This window comes from Schistocerca serialis, chromosome 5 (genome assembly GCF_023864345.2).
Source record: "Schistocerca serialis cubense isolate TAMUIC-IGC-003099 chromosome 5, iqSchSeri2.2, whole genome shotgun sequence".
In the NCBI taxonomy this organism is placed as follows: domain Eukaryota; kingdom Metazoa; phylum Arthropoda; class Insecta; order Orthoptera; family Acrididae; genus Schistocerca; species Schistocerca serialis.
This window is the reverse complement of record NC_064642.1, coordinates 664,005,746-664,011,727: the sequence shown is the minus strand read 5'-3', so window position 1 is coordinate 664,011,727 and position 5,982 is coordinate 664,005,746. Positions and strand designations below refer to the sequence as shown.

Sequence of the window (5,982 nt, the reverse complement as noted above, 5' to 3'; positions counted from 1 at the left end):
TTGTAATGTGAGGTAAATGTCACCTTTCACTGAAGGACAAAATGTAAATAATGTAAAGTGAGGTAAATACTACCTATTTCCGATGAACGTTATTTTTACTGAACCATCGTATTGAGAATCTTTGTCAATTGTATGTTCTTTTCGATGGAAATTTGTTGATTGATTGTAATTACAAGCAAGCAAGCACTCCGTCTTCAGGCCACAAGTGGCCCATCGTGACCATCCGACCGCCGTCTCATCCTCTGTCGAGGATGCGGATAGGAGGGGCGTGTGGTCAGCACACCGCTCTCCCGGTCGTTATGATGGTTTTCTGTGACCGGAGCCGCTACTATTCGGTCGAGTAGCTCCTCATTTGGCATCACGAGGCTGGGTGCACCCCGAGAAATGGCAACAGCGCATGGAGGCCTGGATGGTCACCCATCCAAGTGCCGGCCACACCCAACAGCGCTTAACTTCGATGATCTCACGGGAACCGGTGTATCCACTGCGGTAAGACCGTTGCCGGATTGTAAGTACACTTTACGTAAAAGAAAACATTCCATATGTATATATATAGGAGAATTTTCTATAGGAAGTAAGTCATTTATTGTAACTGTTGTTGTAGTGGGAGAAAAAGCTTTTCGTGTAAAAGAAAACCCGTATGAAAACAATTTTGTTTAATTATTTTGTATCTATCATATCTTGTGTTTCAATTTTTTTGTTGTCCTTCCCAGTTCCTCTATTTCTCGTTTGTTTCCTGGATCACACACACACACACACACACACACACAGTTAGCGAACGTCTGTCTCTCAGCTTGGCTGCATCTTATAAGGATAGTTTACATTTGTGAAGATATCTACCTCTGTACTAGGTTTTCTCTGTCTCGCAGCTGCAAGAGTACACTGCACTGACATGTCGGTGAGTGTTTGATGAAAAAGCTTGAGAGATTGGAGTATTATACTTTTTCCTGAGCATGACAAAAATATCGAGTTAGTTTTTAAACGTTGAGGTAGTTTTTTAAAATGTGTAGAGATATGAAATCACAAGTGTGTTAAAGTATTACAATATCTGATGAATGATATATACAGATATATGTTTGTGAGAGAAAAAAATGATTACTTTTGTGTGAGAGGTCACGTGTGTGTGTGTGTGTGTGTGTGTGTGTGTGTGTGTGTGTGTGTGTGTGTGTGTTATGTGTTTGTTTGCTTGCATGTGCACGTACACTCGAGAAAGAGGGAGAGGGAGAGAATTATTACTACTCTATATGTGAGAAAGGTCTCAGGTTTGTACAGAATTTTTCACATGTAAAATACAGAGTGAAATGATTACTTTAAAAGGGCAGATATTTAAGGATTATGGTATTTGATGTATGAAATATGGAGAGGTCAGGTGTTTGTAAGGAGTACGGAATATAACATATTCAGCGGACAATGATAGTAAGTGACCAGTGATGGTCAAGGGGCAATAGTGGTCAATGGTACAATACGAAGTGTGTGTGTGTGTGTCTATGAGCACAACATTTTACATATATCATTATTTTATTTGACCTGATCATTTTAATAGCGCGTTAAAGATATATACACATATCAAATTTAGTTTTTCATCATCCCGTTCCCAAAACTCCTGAAGATCGACGTTAATGTGAATATTGTATCACAGACATAGTCCCTTTGACTCTAGAGATTTGTCACTAAACCCGCCCAAAGTGTAAACAACCATGCATGAGCAGCGCTTATTAGACGGAAGGGTCCGATAGCCGATCACTTCTAGTCCTTCCACCATATTCAAATGGTTCAAATGGCTCTGAGCACTATGTGGCTTAACTTCTGAGGTCATGAATCCCCTAGAACTTAGAACTACTTAAACCTAACTAATCCAGGACATCACACACATCCACGCCCGAGGCGGGATTCGAACCTGCGACCGATGCGGTCGCGCGGTTCCAGAATGTAGCACTTGAACCGCTCGGCCGCCCCGGCCGGCATTCTACCAGGAAGGAGGTATACGGCTCGTGTTGTCTGTAGTTCAACTATGTCTAGACGGTCAATACTGCGGTTCTATAGCGTCTGCATTGTTACTTTGTGTCAGAAAGGGGTCTCAACAAGGAAAGTGTCCAGGTGTCTAGAAGTGAACCAAAGCGATGTTGTTCGGACATGGAGGAGATACAGAGAGACAGGATCTGTTGATGACATGCCTCGCACACTCCGCCCAAGGGATACTACTGCAGTGTAGGACCGCTACCTACGGATTATAGCTCGGAGGAACCCTGCTAGCAACGCCACCATGTTGAATAATGCCTTTCGTCAAGCCACAGAACTTCGTGTTACGACTCAAACTGTACGCAATGGGCTGCATGATGCGCTACTTCACTCCCGACGTCCATGGCGTGGTCCATCTTTGTAACCACGACTCCATGCAGCGCTGTACAGATGGGCCCAACAACATGCCGAATGGACCGCTCAGGGTTGGCATCACGTTCTCTTCACCAATGAGTGTCGCATATGCCTTCAACTAGACAATCGTCGGAGACTTGTTTGGAGGCAACCCGATCAGGCTGGACGCCTTAGGCACACTATCCAGCATGTGCCGGAAGTTGGAGGTTACCTGCTGTTTTGGGGTGGCATTACGTGTGGCCGACATACGCCGCTGGTGGTCATGGAAGGCGCCGTAGCGATAGTGCAACCATATCGGCAGCGTATTGACGAGGCATTCGTCTTCATGGAAGAAAATTTGCGCCCCCATCGTGCACATCTTGTGAATGACTTCTTTCAGGATAACGTCATCGCTCGACTAGAGTAGCCAGCATGTTCTCCAGACATGTATCCTACCGAACATGCCCGTGATACACTGAAAGGGCTGTTTATGGACGAAGCGACCTACCAACCACTTTGAGGATCTACGCCGAATCGCCGTTGAGGAGTGTTACAATCTGGACAAACAGTGCCTTGATGAACTTGTGGATAATATCCACGGCGAATACAGGCATGCATCAATGCAAGAGAACGTGCTACTGAGTATTAGAGGTACTGGTGTCTACAGCAACCTGGACCACCACCTCTGAAGGTCTCGCTGTATGGTGGTACAACGTGCAGTGTGTGACTTTCATGAGCAATAAAAAGGGCGGAAATGATTATTTCGTTGATCTCTATTCCAGTTTTCTGTACAGGTCCCAGATCTTTCTGAACCGAGGTGATGCAAAACTTTTTGATATGTGTATATTTACATAAATAATGCGTAATTGGCACTGGTATCAATTAAATAGTACGAGATAGGTGTGTATGTGTAAGTAAATAATGAAACTTGTCACCATTTCTACTCTGGAAATAATGAATAACTTGTAAGGTCGTGTTACGTAATTTTGTGGTACTTATATGGTACACCATTTAAATACCAATCTCTGATTGGTTGGATAGAGAATGGAGTTTCTCATTTTCCTCTAACATAGTTGGGCTATTTCTACCATCCGGGATTTTTAGTACTGTGCTATGATTGGCAGCAGATAGGTAGGAAGTGGGAGTGGAGGAGGTTTTTTAATTCCCATAAAGACAATGGGTTCTTCCCAATATCTCAATTTTTTTTTCGCTGTTCCCTTTTTAATACTGTGTCATGATTGCTTCATTTTCTTGTAAAACTCTTGACGAGGTTTGAGATAGAAAGGAGGGAAGAGGGAAGTGTGCATCGGAGGAGCTTTTACACGTCATTTATGTACTATACTCTTGATTTATTTGATAGTGGAGCAGCTGTAGAACAGATTTCCGTTATCTTGGGTTTTTTATACTGCTCTATATTTGGGTGCAGATAATGAGGGTGAGATGGGAAGCAACAAAATAGGTGTCTGCTTTCAATTTTTCACTAACGCCATTGGGCTATTTCCGCTATCTCGTGTTTTCGATTGGATGTTTCGTTTCTAATACTGTGCTATGACTGACTAGAGATAAGTGGGGACGAAGAATGGGGACCTGCCTTACCACAGAAACGGACAATGACGTCAATGATAAGTCGATGACATCACTGACGACGTCACTAGATAAATGAGCTCGTTCATGTGATGTAAAGTAAGTGTGTCAGAATGCGCAATATAAACAAAGTAGATCAGGTAGCATGTACCTATAATATTCTGTGCAATCGTTCAATAGTCCAACTGAAATACTAGACCTATATACAGCAAACGTTAGTCCTCTTCTCTCCTTCAGTTCCCATCATAGCTCATGTACGATCTATGGGTCACTCTCATACTGATCTAACTTACAGGTGACAAACCTTGTGGCATTACTCTGTACTGCTTCGATGCCTTCGTTTAATGTGATCTAGTGTGAATTGTTAACACTGAAGCAATACTCAGCAATGGGTCACACAAACGTTCTGTACGCGTTTGCTTTATAAGTGCGCTACATTTTTCCAGGGCTCTCTTAGTATACCTTAGTCGAACTCTCGCCTTTACTACAGCGCTCTTATTGATTTCTGCTTCTTTTGCAACGTGATGCCTACAAGTTTAATGGGTGACTGAGTCAAGCAGCGAATTATGTATAGTGTTTTCCAACTTTAACCGAATTTCGTCCTATCCATCCGCATTAAGTTAAATTTAACTATGCGTTGCGTCCCCGAGAATAATGGTAGCTACTGAATGATATGACAGGAACGATCATTGGAACGAAAAAAGCTTCATATGGACATATGTCATAATCTGAATATTTTCCAAGATAGAGTACATTTAATGTGCATTATTATTAATTTTCTTTATTATTCAGAACAAAGTCAGTTTTATACGTGTAGACAAGTACATCGTTTAGTAAGCGTTACATCGAACCTTTCACCAAGTGTCAATTGAAAAGCATGTATTTTTAATGCATTCACGAGCTCGTTGGGCACTGATACGTCCAGTTAATAGCAAAGTACTGGGGATCATTACACTGCACCATTTCAGAAATGTGTTGGTACTCCTGCACAGGTTGTTCAACTATACGATCAGAAGAAAAATGGAGGCTTGGAAGAATATCTGTTTCAAGCAATGTGTTTACAAATCGGGTAAACACTCTATGGTCAGGAATTCGACGCTTCGGTAGGCGACGAAAGAATTCATCCACAGCTGCCGGAACAGTACCATCCCAGAAGCCGTAAACATACACCATGCCAACATATTCTTCATTAGTGTGGATATGTGGCATTTTAGTCAGCGCGTGTGTGGTTCTCTCTGACACATTCTCAATCCCTCGAGCTATTTTACTCTCAACACTCAAACTGCACGTTCAGAGGGCTAGGTTGATGACAGATATCACATCAAAGAGTTGGAAAACAATAGAATAAAACGTCAAAGAGGTTGGGTAGGTGAGACACATAAACACTTATGTGTTGAGAGGCAGCGAGAGAGGTCGTGTAGATGGTGCTCCTACTGATACTTTCAAACTTATAAAATTGAAGCTGCACTTCACAACTGTGTGCCATCAGGGTGTTAGTTTCTATGGTTTGGTATAACAGCCCACAGAAGATCCTTTGCAATTTACTTTTGAATTTTGTGTGAAATTATTAAAGTGCCTTTCCTATTGATTAATTTTGATATAGTTGATTATACATTTAAATTATGAATTTTTTCCTTAATTGACACTGTATTTAATTACTGAATTTTATTAATTTGTACTGGGATGGAATTATTTGGAAAATCCCAAATTCAACATCTGAATCTTGTCTTTTTTTAAATAACGAGGTCTGTTTTAATTGTAATAGTTGTGATTTTAATCAATTATATCGACATTTATAATTGTTACATCAATAATGTTCGAACCCCAGTGGCCTAGTCCATTCTTCCAGAACAACAAAAACGCAACATGTACTCTACAACATACAATACGTAATTAAATATTTGCGTAGTAAAATAATTCCCAATGTAATAAAACTTTAGAAACTAAATATCAAATCTGTTAAGCTAAGTTTCCATTGACCTTCTGCATAGGGTGTGTATCAGCATAAAACATCGGCATGTCCATGAATCATTAAACGGAGCACAT

At 41.2% G+C, this 5,982-nt stretch overlaps 1 pseudogene; it reads right to left on the bottom strand.

Annotated features, from left to right (window-relative positions):
• Window positions 1-385: 385 nt before the first annotated feature.
• LOC126482772 (5S ribosomal RNA) lies at window positions 386-503 on the bottom strand (annotated as a pseudogene).
• Between the last annotated feature and the right edge of the window lie 5,479 nt (window positions 504-5,982).